The 20,833-nt window shown below is 52.3% G+C and overlaps 1 protein-coding gene across 1 annotated transcript in view; it reads right to left on the bottom strand.

The window, feature by feature from the left end:
- Positions 1 to 20,833, bottom strand: part of SEPTIN12 (septin 12) — a 52,802-nt gene that overhangs the window by 17,163 nt on the left and 14,806 nt on the right. The gene's annotated exons all lie outside the window — the stretch shown is intronic.

Consider the following 20,833-nt stretch of genomic DNA (forward strand, 5'->3'; position numbering starts at 1 on the left):
CTGCTGACTCAGACCCTTGGTCCATCCAAGTCAGTATTGTCTACTCAGACCGGCAGCAGCTCTCCAGGGTCAGGTGGAGGTCTTTAACATCACCTACTTGCCTAGTCCCTTTAACTGGAGATGCTGGGGACCTTCTGTATGCCAAGCGGATGCTCTACCGCTGAGCCACAGCTTCCTTCATTGTCACTCCGGTAAAGCATCCAAAGCCATCCCCAGGTAGTGAGGGCACCAGCAACGGGTTTGTCTTTAAACGGGAGGAGAAGTGAGTGTGGGGAACTCAAGGAATGTACTGGAAGAGCACACCAGCAGCAAAAGAGGTCAGAGAGAAAGCAGCCCCCCCCCCCACCTTGCCGGCTGCATTCAGCCTGGCCTCACACAAGACGGGACTGTGCTCCCTGGGAGAGCCGTAAAACAAAAAGGAGAAGTGGATGAAGATACGCAACACACACACACACACACGCACAACCTCCCTGGCAACTTTTCTGACAGGGAAAGCACAGCGCGGCCAACAGATCTGAATATGCAGCCCCCCTGGGGGCAGTCTCTAAGGGTCTACGCAGAGGGGCTTGGCCGTGTGCCCGGGACTGGGGGAAGCTTTGCTGAAGCGCTACATTTTCCCAGGACTGAAGAGGCCTCCAGGCTGCCTGACCCACTGACAGAGCCTGCGTGATTTGCAGGAAACGGGCTGGGGGCTGGGGACATAAGTCTGAGAGTAAGTATTTGTTAGACTATGCCGACGTGCAACGTACGCCCCTCAGAAAAGGAAACAGAAGGGTCGACCAGGTGTTACATAGCAGATCTGTGACTGGATTCGCAGGTACACTGCCGCTGAACATGGAGGGTCCACTCAGCCTTCACGGCTAAAAGTCCTCTCCTATACAATACGCTGCACATGGCGCAGCACATGGCGCATCACCCACACACACACACAGTGCTGGTGAAAAATGCATACAGAACCTCCACCCACACTGGAGCCCACGGTCCCTTTTTGACCCATAATTCCTCCTTGGTGCCCCAGTTTCTGGCACAAAGGACTGAATGTCTCATTAAGGAAGAAGGTCCCTATCGTTGGTTGGCTGGGCAGCCCTCTTCCATTACTCCAAGGCTTTTCTTTCACAAGAAAGTTGCGCCATGACGCCCGTTCAATTGGCAGACACTTTGCCAATTTTTTTCACCAGGCAGACTTCCAAATTATCTTGGAGGCTCCCTTGCAATAATGGACGGGAAGTTCCAAATGTCGCCAGATGACGTTGGGACTGCAACGAGCTTAGGCAACTCTAAAAGGGGATGAGGCAAATTTCATGGGAGAGGCATTTGTAATGCAAATGAGCCTTTTTGCCAACCTATTAGGAATCCAACTGGGGGGCGGGGGGAAGCACAACTGCTTTAAATCTCATTCTTTGTGTGCAGGGGAAACCCAGCTTGATAACTGTTTTGCCCTGTGCAGAAGTGAAAGTTTGCTCTCGTTTTCAGGTTCGGGATCTCTTTTCTCAGGACGTTACATCACACAGGTTGGGATATGCAAAGGCACAAGTTTGTTACAAGCTGGAACACCCCCTCCCCCATTCACACACTGCCTCCCCACCTTAAAACAGGATCGTGTCTTACTGTGCCACAGCCTGCCTCGGCTGTGTGGGGTTCCGACGCAGGGCGTGCCTTACGGAAATGCGGCAGAGCAGTTCCCCTTTCTTAAGAAATGAAGCCACGTCCCCCTTAGCGCTGCTTGAGAGCGCTCAACCTTGCAAGAATACTTGATGGGCTGTCATATGGAGGAGGGTGCTAAGTTGTTTTCTGTTGCCCCAGAAGGTCGGAGCAGAACCAACGGGCTGAAATTAAATCTGAAGCGTTTCCGTCTAGAGTCTAGACATTAGGAAGAATTTGCTAACAGAGCGGTTCCTCAGTGGGACAGGCTTCCTTGGGAGGTGGTAAGGGCTCCTTCCCTGGAGGTTTTTAGGAAGAGGTTAGATGGCCATCTGTCAGCAATGCTGATTCTATGACCTTAGGCAGTTCATGAGAGGGAGGGCATCTTGGCCATCTTCTGGGCACTGGGTGTGTGGTGGGGAGGTAGTTGTGAATTTCCTGCTTTGTGCAGGGGGTTGGACTAGATGACCCTGGTGGTCCCTTCCAACTCTATGATCCTATGATTCTAGATCTGGCAATACTTTAGATAGGACCGCTGCACCCCAAACAACCTGACCCGGGTTGGATAAGCAGGGGAGGGTGGGGGAGCAGAGGGGTTCACAGCTCAAAGGCAGACCACATCCTTTGCATCCAGAAAGTCCCAGGCGTCTCCTGCTAAAAGTTACTCAAGTTGCACGGAAAGACCTTTGCTCCAGAGTGCAGAGACCCACTTTGGACAGGCAGAGCAGTCCGTGTGCCATAGAGATTTAGAGCGCTAGACAAGGAGAGCTGGGTTCAAGTCCCCACTGGGCTATGAAGCTCCCGGACTGCTCTGGGGCCGGCCCTCAGTCTAACCTACCTCCCAGAGCTGTCATGAGTCAGGATAACAAAAAAGGTAAAGGTCCCCTTTGCAAGCACCAGGTCATTCCTGACCCATGGGGTGACGTCACATCCCAACGTTTACTAGGCAGACTTTGTTTACGGGGTGGTTTGCCAGTGCCTTCCCCAGTCATCTACCCCCAGCAAGCTGGGGTCCTCATTTTACCGACCTCGGAAGGATGGAAGGCAGAGTCAACCTTGAGTCGGCTACCTGAAACCGACTTCCGTCGGGATCGAACTCAGGTCATGAATCAGGATAAGGACATAAGAAAAACCCTCCTCGATCAGACCTGTGGTCCATCTTTTCCCGCATCCTGTCTCACACAGTGGCCAACAACAGGGCATATATGTGGCCTCTTGGCACTGGGATATAGAGGCTGACTGCCCCTGAATATGGAGGTTCCCTTTATTCACCATGGCTAGTAGCCACGGATAGACCTCTCCTCCGTAAATCTGTCTAACCCCCTTTTAAAGCCGTCTGTGCCTGCAGCCATCGCTACATCCTCTGGCAGCAAATTCCAATCACTCGCTGTGTAAAGAAGTATTTCCTTTTGTCCACCCTGAATCTACCGCCCAGCAGCTTCATTGGATGCCCTCGACTTCTAGTACTTTGGGAGAGAAAACGTTCCCTTTGGCCACTCTCTCCATCCAGTGCACAATTTTATAAACCTCTACCTATCATGTCCTCACCCTGACCTGGATGGCCCAGGCTAGCCGGATCTCACAAAATCACAGAAGCTAAGCAGGGCCGGCCCTGGTTAGTACTTGGATGGGAGGCCACCCAGGAAGCCAGGTTTGCGACGCAGAGGCAGGCAAAGTCAAACCACCGCTGGTCTCTCTTGCCTTGAAACGCCCCCCCCCCCCCTAGGTCGGCTACAAATTGACGACACCTTCTACCACCACATCATGTTCCCTCTTAGCCGCCTCCTTTTCCTCTCCCCAGTGTGGTGTAGTGGTTAAGAGCGGTGGTTTGGAGCAGTGGACTCTGATCTGGAGAACCGGGTTTGATTCCCCACTCCTCCACATGAGCGGCAGAGGCTAATCTGGAGAACCAGGTTGGTTTCCCCACTCCTCCACATGAAGCCTGCTGGGTGACCTTGGGATAGTCACAGCTCTCTTAGAGCTCTCTCAGCTCTACCTACCTCACAGGGTGTCCGTTGTGGGGAGGGGAAGGGAAGATGATTGTAAGCTGGTTTGAGTCTCCCTTAAGTGGGAGAGAAAGTCGGCATATAAAAACCAACTCTTCTCTTCGTCTTCTCTTCATCTCACTTGGACACGTCACCTTTAAGCCCACGGACTGCAACTTGGGTACATGCAAGCACATTATTTAAAAAGGCAACCCCCAGAAGGAAAACCAGGGGCCGGTCCCTAAAAAACCAGAACTGTCCGTCCCTGGTAAGCAGGGACAGTTGGAAGTGAAGCAACAGTTCCTGAAGGCATGGGACACCCATGTCCTCCTGAAAAGAGAGTTGGAAGCGGCCGGCTCTCCGGCGGCCAGAGACAAGGGCAGCTCACAGGCAGTTTCCCCAGTCCCGCACGACCTGTTTCCACAGCAGCAGACGGCCGGGCTCAATCCACCCTGTCTGGTCTGTGCGGGCAAGAAACCTCGGGAGCATGTAGAAGGGGGGGACCACGCAGCTCCATAGCCACACAGAGATGGCAAGGAGCAACTCCTCCCTGCCTCTTGACAAGTTTCTGCAAACGCCAGGGTCAGATACCGTGACCCCAAATGCCAACGGCAGCTGGTTCATTTGAACAGGCAGGCGGGGAGCCAGGATGTCATCGTTTCAAAGGGGAGGAAGGAGAGATGCCATAAGCGGGAGCCTTGTGGCAAATGATCTAGCCAGGAGGCCCTTCACCCTTAATCCTAAGCGTGTGGGGAAGCTGTTTGTGGTTTGTTAGTGGGTGGGGGAAGGATCTTGAGCGCCTTCCAAAGTTTCCTCTGCAATTTTCTGAGTGCTGGAAGAGGCAGAGAGCACTGAATCCTCCCAAGATAAACTGTTTGTACTATATGGGCAAACTGTCCACAATGTTTTTGTCTTGCGGTTCCTCTAAGGATCTCATAGTGGGACACAATTCCCTTTTCTCCGCAAAAGTCTCCGTGGGACTTCATGGCTAAGTGGGGGATCCAGTCCTGGGTCATCCCAGTCTGAGCCTAACACTGTCTAAATGCACACTGGCTCTCCCACACCGGCTACTTACTCATGCCATGCTTTCATCGAGCACTGCTGAACCTGGGATACTCTGAGACATTTTCCTCCCTGTCCCGTAAAGCTAGAACTCGGGATGGCCTGGTCAAATCAGATCAGCCGAGATTCTGACAAGAGACCTGGTTTTCACTGAGGTAGGCAACCTGTGGCAGGGTGAACCGCTTCCAGCTGCAGGCTGGGGACTCACGGGGCCATACACTCCTCCATATAAAAATGTCCCCCGCACACAGAAAGGTAGCTTCTCAGGAAAGGGGTGTGTCTATCGTTCTCTCTGACACCCTACTTTTCTTTGGGCAAGGAACATTTTTGTGAGTGTGGGCGCTGAACCCCTTGCCACTGGACGTGATGGAGGCCAGCCGCAGGCTGACCCCTGGGGCCGACAACCTGGGCTTTTGAGGTGCAATCCTTAGGAGAGTTATTTCAGTGGGCTTAGCCCGGATCGCACGTCTTGGTCCATGTCCTCCACCGTGGATTCTCTGTGCAGCAAATTCAAACAACCGACTCTCTCTCAGCCCTGACTCCCCCAACTCTATGGTCAGAACAAGGACTTGCTATTCGCCAGCACTGCTGCGAGCCTGAACGACGTAACTCTTAAATTAATGAAGGACTTTCTAAATCACCAGCAGTCCCTGGCATTAACTACAGTCCTGCCTGTCCAGCAGGGCAGGCCGAGATGCAGTCATGTGCCTAACACACCGATAGCCGAACAGAAGGACCGGTTCCCCAGCCGGTCGGTACACCGACCCATGCTGACGGGGGTGGGGGCAGATGTCTTTTCCAGGTTAAAAACATTACGAATGGAAAAAATACGTCCACCTACCGGGGCTCCGCACAGCGGGGATGAAGGGCACCTCGAAAACCAGAGACGTGCGCCTCGAGCGAGGGCCCCCGTGCAACCTGACCAGCCCCTCTCAATGTGCCGGAGCGCCGCCGTGCATGCCCCGCTCTGGCACCTCGCCCCTCCGAGGATGCTGCTGAGAATCACCGCCCCACCCACTAAGCGCCCCATTCCGTGAGGGCCCCTCTTGCCTGGAGGGGAGGGACCACCTTCCCGAAATGGAGGACAAAGAGGAAGCAGGAAAGATGCTGCAGTGAAGACAGAAGCACTGGCTCCCCCCTTCAGCTCTTTGTCAGCCAGCTTCCAGCCTGCCCCTCCTTCTTGGGGAGGGTGGGGCTCCACACACACCCCTCACCCGGGTCCTACCTCTTCTCTCAGCCAGCAAAGGGGTACCCCCAGCTCCCCAATTCCATGTGCAGGGCGCCCGCAAGCTCCCGGTCCTCACATCTTACAGTGCGAGAGGAAGAGGAGTCCCTCCCCTCTGCAAGCTCCCCTATTGGGATCAAACAAGAGAAACAGTAAGACCGGCTGCCTCGAACACATGACCAGAATGGTAATCGTCTTCCCTGCCCCCTCTCCCCCTCCCTTTTCCTGGGATCCCCCCCCCCCGCATCCTTCAGGAACACAAGTCCCATTCAAGAGGTTGGCCCAATTGCAGAGGGCAGCACCCTCAGCAAGCTGCCTCTCCGCATGTTCAGCGGCTTTGGAGGGGGGAAACCTTGCATGGGATGTCAGGGGCTGGTTTCCCCGCCTCCTCTGCTGTGGGTTCTCAGTGCAGCTAGAAGAGGTTTGAAGACACAGGTGCATTCGGGGCACCTTACAGATAATCATGCTTTTGGTCTCGTACAAGCGGTCGTGGGCTACAGCCTATTCTGTAGCACACCGGTAGACAGATGAGATTAAGAAAAATAAAGTCGTATGCTGGAGGGTCATGGACGTTCGGGGTCAGACCCAGGGTCCCCGGGGCCCTTAGGAATTAAGTTCTGAGTAAGGAACTCCCACGGGGTTGCCAGCCTCCAGAGGGTGGCTGGAGATCTCCTGCTATTACATCTGATCTTCAGGTTACGGGAATGCGTTCCTCTGCTGGAGAAAACGGCTGCTTTGGAAGGTGGACTCAATAGCGCTATACCCCACTGAGGTCCCTCCCTTCCCCAAACCCCGCCCTCCTCAGGTTCCACCCCCAAAATCTCCAGGAATTTCCCACTCCAGAGCTGGCAAACCTAGCCACAACCCTTGGGAAGCTGCTCCTAAGCCATGGGCTCCGGCAGCGGTCCCAACTATTATTAAAAATATTAATTGGCCAGCTGCTCAGTTGCATTTTAGGAAACTGCAAGAAAAACCCCAAAACATTTTCATTAGACGTTTGCTATAAAAGGTTTGTCATTTTCACTAAACGTTTGTCAATAAAGGAGAAACAATGTATCATCAACATTAAAAATGAAAGTAACGTTTGAACATAAATTGGGCATTTGAACATAAATAGCATGACAAGGTTTTCAAAAAGAGTTTGGAAATGTGCAGCAATCTTTTTGAAGAAATTACTTTCTGCAACGCGCCTGCTTCCAGGCTACCTGGAGATAGAATCATAGACAGGGTTGCCAGCCTCCAGGTAATAGCTGGAGATCTCCTGTTATTACAACTGATCTCCAGCCAATAGAGATCAGTTCCCCTGGAGAAAATGGCCACTTTGGCAATTGGACTCTATGGTGTTGAAGCCCCTCCCCTCCCCAAACCCCGCCCTCCTCAGGCTCCACCCCAAAAATCTCCCGCCGGTGGCAAAGAGGGATTTGGCCACCCAAAGCATAGAACTGGAAGGGACCACCAGGGTCATCTAGTCCAACCCCTGCACAATGCAGGAAATTCACAACCCGCCCCCCCAACACGCACACCCAGTGACCCCTACTCCATGCCCAGGTAGTTAACAAACGAACAAGAGGATCCTGCCCTTCTTGATCTGTACGTTACACGGCATCCTCAGATCCTTACACCTTTTGTGAAGATCCCTCCCGGCCAAAACTCACTTCTTCTCTCACAAGAACTCACTAACTTTTTTTTCTTTGCAGACTCTTAGTAGAGAATGGCTAAGAAAGCCCACGAACATCCCACGGCATCACCGCAGCTCCGCCAACAGCTAAAGCGACCTTTGCAAGGAAACAAGCAGGTTTGGTTTGGTTTTTAAATCACAAAAGATTTCTTTCCCTTGTGCCATGGAAGGAGCCAGCATTTCGGGCGGACTGGGAATATGGCCACTGCTCTCAATTATGTGAGAACAGATTTGGGATTGGGGTGGGGGGGGAGGGATGGGGAGGAGGGATTTCTAAAGGATCTTGGCTCGAGAACAGAACAGGCCCATACTGCTCTGAGACGCTCTCCGGGGACTGGTTTACAATATAGAGGGCCCCCTCCCAATCTGGCAGAGTGACAGCCCCTTGAACATCCATGGCCAATAAAGGGCAAATGAGCAGTTTGGGATATGTAAAGGAAGATCTAGGATAGGGTTGCCAATCTCCAGGTGGCACCTGGCGATCTCCCGCAGTTACAACTGATCTCCAGGAGACACAGACGGGAAGCCTCTATGGCATTATACTCTGCTAAGGTCCCTCCCCTTCCCAAACCCTGCCCTCCCCAGGCTCCACCCCCCCCCAAATCTCCTGGTATTTCCCAATTAGGGTTGCCAGGTCCCTCTTCGTCACCGGCGGGAGGCTTATGGGGCGGAGCCTGGGGAGGGCAGAGTTTGGGGAGGGGAGGGACCTCTGCAGGGTACAGCGCCGTACAGCCCACCTTCCAAAGCAGCCATTTCCTCCAGGGGAACTGATCTCTACCATCTGGAGATCAGCTGCAATGCTGGGAGGTCTCCAGGCCCCACAGGGAGGCTGGCGACGCTACCGCTAGCCCACCGGCCTCCCTTTGCCTCCAGGACAGGCGAGCTGCACCCCCTCTGCAGGCAGAGGTGGTTGCTAATCCCGGATCTACAAAGTCTTCATGCTTGTGGTGCAGGAAGGAGCTGTCAAAAGCCTCGCAGCGGGGATGTGGGTCACCGCAGGAGCCACACACAAGCACGAGCCCATTCCCCCCCCCCCCGCAGTACCCAGGGGATGCCAGAGAGACCCCGCAGAAGCGGCGACGGCCCCAAAGATATTTACCTCTCGTGAAGTGACAAAGCAGCCTTCAATGCGGGCACCTGAGCAGGCCTGGAGAAATCCAGAGCCGGAGGTGTGGGCGCCTGGCTTCCCCGGGGCCACCGAGGGGCTGGCACAGTTGGCACTTCCTGCCCGGTGGCTTCTTCTTCCTACCAAGAGTGCTGAGCTGTTCGTTGTCGGGAAAGCGCGAGACCGCAGTGGCAGCCAGGGTAGTGTGTGTGTTGGTTTGAAGCTGCCCCCTGCGCCAGCGGGGACGGGTGGGGAGGCATGGGGTCATGCCGGGGCCAGGAGCGGCTCAGCCGCTTCTGCCGTCCTTCCTAGAGGTTCTCCAAAACAGTGGGGCGGCACCCGCCAGGGACAGAGGTATGTTTGGGCCCACGCACCTCAGGAAGCAGCTGCAAGTGGGTCACAAGTTCAGGCGCTCCTGCAGTGGACATGGGCAGCTGCCTTATACTTAGGGTTCCCAACCTCCAGGTACTAGCTGGAGATCTCCTACTATTACAACTGATCTCCAGCCGATAAGAGATCAGTTCCCCTGGAGGAAATGGCCGCTTTGGCCACTGGACTCCCCTCCCCAAACCCCACCTCCCTCAGGCTCCGCCCAAAAAACTTCCCGCCGGTGGCAAAGAGGGACCTGGCAACCCTACTTATACTGAATCAGGCCGCGGGTTCCTCAAGGTTAGTACGGTCTATTCAGACTGGCAGGCGGCTCTCCAGGGTCTCAGGCTGAGGTCTTTCACATCGCCTACTTGCCTAGACCCTTTAACTGGAGATGCCGGGGATTGAACCAGGGACCTTCTGCATGCTAAGCAGATTCTCTACCATTGACAGAGATAAGCCTCACTATGTTCTAACATTATGGCCTTTTATGCACGGGCTGGCCCCTGACTACTTCGGGGCTTTGTTTTAATTACGCATGTATTTTCTGACCTTCTGAAGTCACCTCGCCCTTCCCTGGCATTTCCCCTGCATTTTCAGGATGGTGTTTGCCTTGATCCCAAACGGAAAGCTGGTCCTGTGCATACTTGAAACTTCAGGTTTTTCTCCCCATGCCCTTTCTCGCCCATGTCTAGGGTTGCCAACTTCCAGATACTAGCTGGAGATCTCCTGCTATTAAAACCCACCTCCAGCCGATAGAGATCAGTTCCCCTGTTCACATAGGTACCCCAGCGGGTACCCAACCTGCAAAATGCCACAAAGCTCAGGAAAAACTTGGGAAACCAACGGCCATGCTTTTGGGCAGCAAAATCAAGAGCATGAAAATAACATTGTGGCGGCTTCCAGGCTCCATGGTGGCAAATAAGTTGTGCAACCTTTCGCTTGTTTGTGTCACACTGCTCGCCCCCTTGCAGATGGCACGCAGGCACCCCCGCCCTCCATCTGACACGATGGCTCCCTTGCAAGGGCCTTCCTTTGCCAGGGAACACCTGCTTCCTGTTAACAGACGGGCACAGTGGGCAGAGGGACCCTCCCGCCTCAGGCACCTCTTCTCTCCAGGCTCAAGAAGATCTTACTTGCTTTCCTGTTCCCTAGTAAAGACCGAAATCACAGCAAAGCCCACAGTAAAGCTGGCTTCATCCCGGAAATGGAAGGCAGCCTCAGTCGTGGCTGGGGTTGCCAAGTCCGGCCTGGGAAATTCCTGGAGGTTTGGAGGCAGTGGATGTGAATGGGGGGGGAATCTGAAGAGAGGTTGCACGTAGAGTCTGCGGTTATACCACGGTGTTTGTCCTGTGAAGGAAGGGGTGATATCTGTAGTCTGGATATCACCCCTTTCTCCAGAGGAAGGGGTGATATCTGTAGTCTGGAGATGAGCTGTAATTCTAGGAAAATTCCAGCAAGCCTCATCATCCCTATGTTGCCCAGTCCCTTGTGACAGCAATCATGCCCTTAAATTGTCAAAGCGCTTAGAATCACAGAGTTGGAAGGGACCACCAGGGTCATCTAGTCCAACCCCCTGCACAATGCAGGAAATTCACAACTACCTCCCACCCCACACCCCCAGTGACCCCTACTCCATGCCCAGAGGACGGCCAAGATGCCCTCCCTCTCACGATTTGCCTAAGGTATAGAATCAGCATTGCTGACAGTAGAAAAGAGCAAGAGTCCAGTAGCACCTTAAAGACTAACAAAAATGTTTTCTGGCAGGGTATGAGCATTCGTGAGCCACAGCTCACTTCTTCAGATACCGAAGCTCATATCCAGCTGTGGCTCACAAAAGCTCATACCCTGCCAGAAAATATTTTTGTTAGTCTTTAAGGTGCTACTGGACTCTTGATCTTTTCTACTACTGCAGACAGACTAACACGGCTACCCACTGAGCACTGCTGACAGATGGCCATCTAGCCTCTGCTTAAAAACCTCCAGGGAAGGAGAGCCCATCACCTCCCGAGGAAGCCTATTCCGCTGAGGGACTGCTCTGTTAGTAAATTCTTCCTAATGTCTAGATGGAAACTCTTCTAATTTAATTTCAACCCACTGGTTCTGGTCTGACCTTCTGGGACTTCTTTTTGTTACATTTTTATCCCACCCATCTTCCAAGAACTCAGGACAGTACACGTGGTTCTCCCCACCTTCAAAAAAACCCCCACAACAACCCTGCGAGGCAGGTTTGGCTGAGTGTGTGTAGGCCCGGGCCAAGGTCGCCCATGGCAGAGTAGGGATTCGAATTTGGGTCTCCTAGATAGTAGTTTGACACTCTAAGCACTACACCACACTTCCCCCTTTAACTCAGCAGCCCAAGCATCAAAACGAAGGAGCATAGGAAATTTATTTATTTTAATTATTTCTACCCGGCCTTTCTCCCCAACGGGCACCCAAAACGGCTTACATCGTTCTCCTCTCCTCCATTTGACCCTCACAACAGCCCTGTGAGGCAGGTTAGACTGAAAGAGTGTGCCTGGCCCAAGGTCACCCAGCGAGCTTCCAGGGCACGAGTGGGGATTCGAACCCAGGTCTCCCAGATGCTAGTTCGGCACGCTAACCACCACATTGTGCTGGCACCAACACGTCTGACCGTTATGATTAAGAATATATAGGGTGCTATCAGAAGGGGTCGCCATAAGTTGGCTGCGACTTGACGGCACTTCACACACACACATCAGAAGGAGGCTGAGACTGGGAAGGGCAGCCATGAAGGAGCTAGAAAATATTCTGAAGTGTAAGGATGTGTCACTGGCCGCCAAGATTAAGTTAATTCATGCCATCGTATTCCCTATTACTATGTATGGGTGTGAAAGCTGGACATTGAAGAAAGCTGATAGGAAGTAGATTCCTTTGAAATGTGGTGTTGGGGGAAAGTGTTACGGAAACCATGGACTGCCAAAAAAAAAAAAAATCAGTGGGTTATAGATCAAATCAAGCCTGAACTGACCCTAGAAGCTAAAATGACTAAACTGATGCTGTCGTATTTTGGTCACGTCATGAGACGACAAGCGTCACTGGAAAAGACAGTCATGCTAGGAAAAGTTGAGGGCAGCAGGAAAAGAGGAAGACCCAACAAGAGATGGATGGACTCAATAAAGGAAGCTGAAGCCCTCAATTTGCAAGATCTGAGCAAGGCTGTCAAAGATAGGAGATTTTGGAGGACATTGCTCCATAGGGTCGCCATGAGTCGGAAGCGACTTGATGGCACTTAACACACACATCATTTTTCAGTGGCTTTTTACAGAACACAAGTCCTGGTCCCTGCCCCAAGGTACTTACAATCTAAAACTTGCCTTAAGGGAGACAACAACGAGAAGTGAAGCAAAGAGGGGTATAAACAGGAGAGGAAAACGTGTGTTCATTGTGCGGAAGTGAAGCCACGGCAGGTCCCAAGCCTCCCCTATGGCTGCTATAGGCACGCCCCACACTTCCTCTCCAAAAAATCTGCAGGGCCCCATAGGGACTGGGTTAAACTAACGGGCATTAACTGATTGACCTTGCATGTGTAGCCCAGAGCAAAGATGTTCGTCTGTTTACCTGCTGCCTCTTACCTTTTCTCCCTTCTCTCTAGGGCCGCCCTAACACTAGTCATCGGACTCAGCCTTCCCATCCGTTGCCAACTGAACTCGAGAGGAAAGGACCGGTAGAGAGATGGTTGCCGAGGAAAGATCAAAGCCCAGATGATGATGCGACGGTTGCTAGGCAGCGATGATGTCACAAAGGGGGGTCCTCTTAAAGGGAGACTGCCCAGCCCAGAGGAGCCCGGAACACCTTTCGGGAACGGGAGGGATGAAACAGAACCACCGAGTTGGCTCCTCGGGAGATCTGTTGGCACCTAGCGGGTGTTGCCTTCCGAAGGTCAAAGGCGGCCCAGCTGGGTGTTTTCCGCCCCAGACGGTTAAAAAGCCAGACAAGCACGGGTGGAGCCGTGACTCTCGAAGATGCCCCATTCCTCTGCTCTGTGTGCATGTAGGGAGTTCCTTGCGGTATGATGTGAAACAAGGGGCCCAGAAGGCAGAATTGTCGAGATTAATGGCGTGTGGGTGTCTCTCTTGTCATGTGGAAATGTGACCAGAAATGGGCATGGCTCTCCCCTCCTCTGCGTTGTCCTCTTAACAACCTTGTGGGGTATGTCAGGCGGAGAGACACAGAGAGAGAGAAGGCGCCCCCCCCCCCGGCCCTAAGCCACACAAGTGAGCTTCATGATTAGGGTTGCCAGGCCCCTCTTCACCACAAGCGGGAGGTTTTTGGGGCGGAGACTGAGGAGGGCGGGGTTTGGGGAGGGGAGGGACTTCAATGCCATAGAGTCCAATTGCCAAAGAAGCCATTTTCTCCAGGGGAACTGATCTCTAGTGGCTGGAGACCAGCTGTAATAGCAGGAGATCTGCTAGTACCTGGAGGTTGGCAACCCTATTCATGATCGAGCGTGGACTTGAACCCAAGTTTTAGTCCACCATCCTTCACCTCTAAGTTGCACTTGTAAAAGCAACTTGGGGGGCAATGGGGAGGGAAAGGGCGAAGGTCGATGGTTTCCCTCCCTCCCCACGCTCTCCTCCTCCTTGACAAAGCATTTGCAAAAGAAACTGTAACAGAAAATAAATCCAGGAGGTTACCATGATGCGCAGCTAAGCCTTTGTTTCATTTCTTGAAAAAGTCCCTTGTCTCTGCTTGGGAAGCCACGCCCCCCGCTATGCTGGAAGCAAAAACCTAAAGGCTAGGGTTGCCAGGTCCCTCTTTGCCACCGGCGGGAGGTTTTTGGGGCGGAGCCTGAGGAGGGTGGGGTTTGTGGAGGGAAGAGGCTTCAATGCCATAGAGTCCAACTGCCAAAGCAGCTATTTTCTCCAGGCGAACTGATCCCTGTCGGCTGGAGATCAGTTGTAATAGCAGGAGATCTCCTGCTAATACCTGGTAACTAGTACAGTGGTGTATTTTTCCTTTCCAATACCTGGTGGTTGGCAACCCTACTAAAGGCGCTCTGCAGATGCTCAGAAACTATTTCCCTTCCGACTGCTTTGCAGGCGAGCTCAGAGGCTTCCCGCAGCCTCTGGGAGCTCTCATGATGCGTTCAGAGACACAGGCGTCAATCTATATCCTTGAAAAGGTGGCCCAGCCTCCTCCGCAGGCCTGGGGCAAAAACATCGGCCTGTCTGTCAAGCGCCAAAACACGCACCCGAATTCACAGGTCATGTTCCTTTATGTTTATCATTCTAGAAAATCGCTATCGTGTACTTATGGCCTCTCGTTCTGAGGAATGATGATTAACGGGTGACTTGTGAAATCCCACAGGGTACAGGGTTTACAAGTGTTGGCCGCCACAGCCTCCGAATCTATCAATCACATCTTTCCGTGTCCTCCTCGAAGCAAAATTGCTGACAGCCGCATCAAACCACCAAGTTCTCTGCAGCTGACTGGGGGGTGTGGGGGGGATCACCAATACTCCACTGTTGCCATTATGTTTATTTTGTTTAATTTAATTTCATTCATACTCACTCCGAGTTGGGAAATACCTGGAGATTTTGAAGGTGGAGCCTGAGGAGGGTGGGGTTTGGGGAGGGACTTCAATGGGGTTAATGCCATAGAGTCCACCTTCCAAAGCGGCCATTTTCTCCAGGTGAACTGATCTCTGTCGCCTGGAGATCAGTTGCAAACCCAGGAGATGTCCAGCTACCACCCGGAGGTTGCAAACAAAGGAACAGCACCCAAATATTGGCTACAAAAAAGTGCTATATTACAAGAGTGAAGTTACAAAATCAGTGCAAACATGAAAAACATACAAAACACCTACATGGTACAAACAGACAAACAAATCAAACCTGTTAAGTATCTAAGCAAACAATTAACAAAGGTCAATAAACGTCAATTTCAATTCATAAGGCAAATGCCCTTAGAGCAGTCCATGGAGACGTGATGCCATTCAATGGAAAGGAATCGATCCAGGGTTGATGTCGTAGGAATCTTTGGTACGTGTTATCGAGATCAATTTGGCGCGTTTCGCTTTTGGCTTCATCAGCCCGTGTCGCAATATAAGAAATTTACGAAACCATAGTAGGACAAAGATAAGGGGACCAAGAAGGTTCCAAGCAGATCTCTGAAGCGGATCATCCGTCTCCATGGACTGCTCTAAGGGCATTTGCCTTATGAATTGAAATTGACGTCCATTGACGTTCTTTGTTAACTGTTTGCTTAGATACTTACCAGGTTTGAATCGTTTGTCTGTACCATGTAGGTGTTTTGTATGTTTTTCATGTTTGCACTGATTTTGTAACTTCGCTCTTGTAATATAGCACTTTTTTGTAGCCAATATTTGGGTACTGTTCCTTTGTTTGCAATTACCCTACAGTATCCTGCCCTTCTCTCGTTTGGACCACCTGGAGGTTGGCAACCCTAGTTGGGGGAGGGACTTCAGAAGGGTATAATGTCTAGGGTTGCCAACCTCCAGGTACTAGCTGGAGATCTCCTGCTGTTACAACTGATCTCCAGCCGATAGAGATCAGTTCCCCTGGAGAAAAAGGGCCGCTTTGGCAATTGGACTCCATGGCATTGGAGTCCCTCCCCTCCCCATTGAGTTGGAAGAGGCCACCAGGCTCATCTAGTCCAACCCCCTGCACAATGCAGGAAATTCACAACTACCTCCCCCGCACATCCCCAGTGACCCCAACCCTCCCCCCGCAATGCAGGATCCTACAATCAAAGCGCTCCTCACAGATGGCCATCCAGCCTCTGCTTAAAGACCTCCAAAGATGGGGACTCCACCACCCTCCGAGCCAGCACATTCCACCATCGAAGAAAATCTCCAGGTTATTTCCCAACTCAGAGTTGGCAACCCTAGAGAAAACAGTCTACAGAGGGTGAGGCCCAGATTTTAATGGTCCCTTTTGCAGCGGGAGGGAAGGATTCCTCCCCAGATCTTCCCAAGGAACGTGTCTGGAGAACACCATTGTTAAGAGGGGGGGGGACTGCCCCTCCTGCCCCTTGAGTGATTATACAGCTGTTCCCTCCAATGCTTAGGTAGGTGTTAAAGATCTTAAAGAACATCCTGGCCCCTTGCCACCTCCCTCTTTTTGCAGGGAGGAATGGGGGGGGGGAGGACTGGGGAAGGGATCAGACAGTGCCAAGAGACTTCAGAACTTGTCCCCAAGCCAAGGAAATGAGGGAAGTAAAGAACAGGGTGGGAGGGAGGAAGGGGGAAGAAAAGCCAACATCGCAGCTGGCAGGGATACAAAATCATTGTGTTATGCTCAAAAACTACGGCCCTGCCCCAGGATCTGCTAATGGAAATACATTTGTCCTAGCCTGCCTTTGCTTGGTGGGGGAAAAAACACAATTACAGTAAAGGCCTCTTCTGGGTGTGAAGGCAGCAATCCTCGATTTTTAATTTTTTTTGCAAAGAGAAAAGGTGATTTGAAAGAGCAGCGGCATTTGTCGTGAGGATGCTTAATTTTGGGGAGGTAAATAGGTTGTGCGAGCTTTTTTTGGCAGTGTTTCAAAAACCGAACAGGAGAAGGAGGAGAAGGAGGAGAAGGAAAAGGAGAAGGAGAAGAAGAAGAAGAAGAAGAAGAAGGAGGAGGAGGAGGAGGAGGAGGAGGAGGAAGAGGAAGAGGAAGAGGAAGAGGAAGAGGAGGAGGAGGACTTTCTCCAACACTTAAAGAAGAATGAAACCGGCTTACAATTACCTTCCCTTCCCCTCCCCACAACAGACACCCTGTGAGGTAGGTAGGGCTGAGAGAGCTGTGACTATCCCAAGGTCACCCAGCTGGCTTCATGTGTAGGAGTGGGGGAACCAACCCAGTTCACCAGATTAGCCTCTGCCGCTCATGTGGAGGAGTGGGAATTGAACCCGGTTCTCCAGATCAGAGTCCACCGCTCCAAACCACTGCTCTTAACGAGTACACCACGCTGTGGACAAAACAGAGGCGGAGAGAATGAGGTAAGCTGCTTTGGGCCCCCACTGGGGGAGAAAGGCAGGGCATAAATGATGCAAGTAAATAGGTTTACTCTCTCCCTCTGGGCCCGATCCCGCCCTGCCACCCAAACAGAGAGGGAGAGGTGATTGGCTTGGAGTTAGCTGGAAAGCAGACGTGACAGCAGAGAGGAGAAGCAGGCAGGTGAGAGGGTACGGGTTGGGTTGCAAACCTCCAGGTAGTAGCTGGAGATCTCCCGCTATTACAAGTGATCTCCAGCCGATAGGGATCAGTTCACCTGGAGAAAATGGCCGCTTTGGCAATCGGACTCTGCGGCATTGAAGTCCCTCCCCTCCCCAAACCCCACCCTCTCCAGGCTCCACCCCCAAACCCTCCCGCCGGTGACGAAGAGGGACCTGGCAACCCTAGGCACCGGGGTGTGGGCAGAGGTCTCTGTGCTGGGTTTGGGGTTTGGCTGCTGACACGGGTTCCCACTCATAACGTCAAATGCAGTGTACAATTTCCCTTGCACGCTCCAAACATTTAAGGTGTGTGTGTGTGTGGGGGGGGAATTATCTTTTTACCGCTCCTGAATAGCTTCCCTGATTTTAAATCCTCTAGAATGATGACAGGTCTTTCAGCAGGAACTAATTTGCGGCACCCTTGCGTGAGTTATCTCGAGAGCTTCTCGGTGTGGCCACCGCTGCACAAACCAGTCGTCTAAAACCCCCCCTCCATGGGAGTGGCAACAGCACGATCCAAATCCCAACCCGGAGAAGACAGACGGCACGGCCGGACGTGACGGGGAAGCGAGACCGAAAACAGAGAACCGCTTTGTTATCCTCTGCCTCGGTTATGAGGAAGTTCTGCAAAGCACGTGGCCCAGTGTCGCCAGTTGCTGAGTGAGATCTCTCTCGCTGGGAAGCTATGAGGAGCAACTGTGGCTGACCCCGGGGGGGGGGGAAGAATCGGCCATGGCAGGCATAGCGAGTGCATGCAAGGAACGTCCCAGCCCCTACACACAGAGACACACTGCAAACTCAGCCCACGTCCTCTGAAGAGAAAGGCCGCCAGTAGGAAGGGTGTGGTGGGTGCTTGGGGAAGTAATGACAGGCCGCAGGGAAGACCGACACTCTGGTGCACTCTTCCACACACACACACAGGGTCTCTCTCGCTGAGCGGGAACATGCAACATGGATAGCCCAGCTGAACGGCTCCTTCCTGCAGAGGAAACAGCTGGGCTTGGGGGTTTGGAAGCAGCATGTTTTCCATAGTATGCCCTGGAAACCCCTTTGCCTAGCTGCTGCAGGAGTCCCTGGGGCTGGCTGTAGAGGCCTGCATGCAGCAGGGGATTCTGGGCCGCATCACAGGGGGGACCCTCTCTGTTTGATGGGTCTGACGGTCCCCCTTGCAATGCCAATTTCAGGCCATGCTGCAAAAAAGAAGTTGGAGGGAGCCCTGTGGATCAGGACCACAGTGCGACGGAAGGGGGGGATAGTTCACTCTTCCCTGCATACTGTTTTCGTAAACAAAATGCCATACACACCCCGGCTGCCTTAAGCCCAAACCACGCAAAAATGGGTACCGCAAGAGACTCTGACCTTTCCCCCTACTGTAAGGTAACAGGAAAGGGGGTAGATTCTTGATCAGGAAAACCGCTCAGGCTCCCCCAGCCCCAACCTGTATGATTACGTTTTACAGCTTAATTTATACACCTGAGGATCTGAACTCAGATCTCCACTGACCCGTGTAGCTTGTACCAAAGCATGTGACAGCCTGTGTCGTCTAGCGGGTAAGAGCGTTAGAGTAAGTCCCGGGAGACTGGGTTCAAATCTCCACACGGCCGTGACGCTCGCTGGGTGATCTGGGCCAATCCCTCTCTCTCAGCCTATCCTACCTCGCAGGGTTGTTGCGAGGATAAAAGGAAGGAGGGGAGAGCCGTGTATGCTGCTTTGAAGAAGGGTGGAGGAAAAAACAGTCCCTGGATAGATAATTCACCCTATCTTCTGTCTCCCCTTCACAATGTTTTGGATGGGGGTCTGCTTTTCATTTTTCAAAGGCAGCATACAGATTTAGTAATACAAAGCTTACATTTGCCCATGTGTTTTAACGGGACCGGCTGACAAACTGCAAATACGGTCACCGTTTCCGGATGGCGTGCGCCCAAGATTTCCGCTCCATTCATGCTCGCCGTCCAGTTTTTAGAGGCCCGGGAGCTGCGCCAGGAAAAATAAACGGCGGTGACTTTGTGCACCCTTGGCAGAGGACGGATCCTGGGTGAAACAGCCCCGTCTACCCTCAAGACCTCGGGGATTAAGCCTCTTCGCAGCCTGAAGGCGCCGGCTCTCTAGCTACACTGCTGGGCTCCCGCCAGAAGCCAAGATGGCAGGAGATTGATGTCATCCCTGGAGAGGGCGGTTCGTGCAGCTTTCTTGCCACACCTGCTGCAAGGAGAGGAACAGACGGTGACGGGACGGAGGCTGGGAATTCGAGGAAATGCCTATGACTGTTTCCCTCTTTGGGCAGGGTTCACGCCAAGTGTATCTTTCAAAGGTGTTGCAAGATGGGAGCTTTTTCCCCCTTCCCCTACGCTGTTCAACATGCCCGCAATTAAAAACTGACCGCCTAGGGCAAGGTAGGATGTTAGAAAGCAAAACTAGTCTTGCCTAGTTTTGATTTGGGAGGCGGACTGAGCCACAGTTACAAGCAGGAAGGAAAGTGTCTCTGAGCGTGTCCTGGGTGCTTTCCTCTCACTGTCAGGAAACCCCATCCCCCTGCTTCTCTCGAGCACAATGTTATCTCGCCCTTCCGCCAAGGATCCAGACATGGCTCTTTTTTATCTTCATTTTATCCTTTCATCCTTTTAACAGCCCTGTGGTGTAGCTGAGGCTGAGGCGGGCACAGAAAGAAAAAGGCTGGCCCGAGATCAGTCACTGAGTCGAAATTCGAACCCAGATCTCCTAGGTCCTACTCCAGTTCTCTAATCACTGCACCACATAGGTTGCCCAAGCAGCTGCGCTGCATTTGGAAATAAAGTTTCTGGCAAAAATTATTGTAAAACAATAGTTAAGAGACTGGCCTGCCATAAGCTTACTTAATGACCATGATGGAGTTTGCTGGGGACTCCTGAGCTGGTCACTCACTCCGTCTAGCCTACCTTGCAGGGGTGCTATGAGGATACAATGGGGAATATACCACCCTGAGCTCCTTGGAGGATTGGCGGGAAAGAAAATGTTCTACATAGAAAGAGAAAGCATGAAAAATCTGTTAGTCAGCAGCCTTGCTTCTAGTTTGGCCCTGAAAATATAGTATAAATCATACAATCAGAAATCAGAAAAACCGGTGTATGGAAAAGCCATATATCGTACAGGTATGCTCCTCAGTAGCAAAGATTAGCTGCAGCTCTCTGTTGAAAGACAAGTTTTGCTTCCACATAAAGTGCAGAATAATCCTAAACATCTATTTTTTTCCCAAGGGAGGGGAAAGGAACTGGACATTGAAAGGCATCTGCCAAAGGGCACATTGAGCCCTTTGCTATACAAAGGAAGACCTACTTGGGAGATGAGCAATAACCTCCTAAGAAGGGTGGCTAGTTGTTAGTGATACCCTTTTAGCTTCTTTTGAAAACCTGCCAACGGGCAATGGGGACGCAGTGTGTTGTGGTGGCGAACATTTCAGAATGGGACCGAAGAGAACCGAGTTCAAACCCCTGCTCAAGCCACGCGAAGCTCGCTGACTGATCTGGGCCCACTCAACTTTTCTCACAAGGAAAAGGAGGGGAGGAACGAGGACCCCCCAGACCTCAGCGGGAGGGCAGGAGAA

Source organism: Euleptes europaea, chromosome 21 (genome assembly GCF_029931775.1).
Source record: "Euleptes europaea isolate rEulEur1 chromosome 21, rEulEur1.hap1, whole genome shotgun sequence".
Classification (NCBI taxonomy): Eukaryota; Metazoa; Chordata; class Lepidosauria; order Squamata; family Sphaerodactylidae; genus Euleptes; species Euleptes europaea.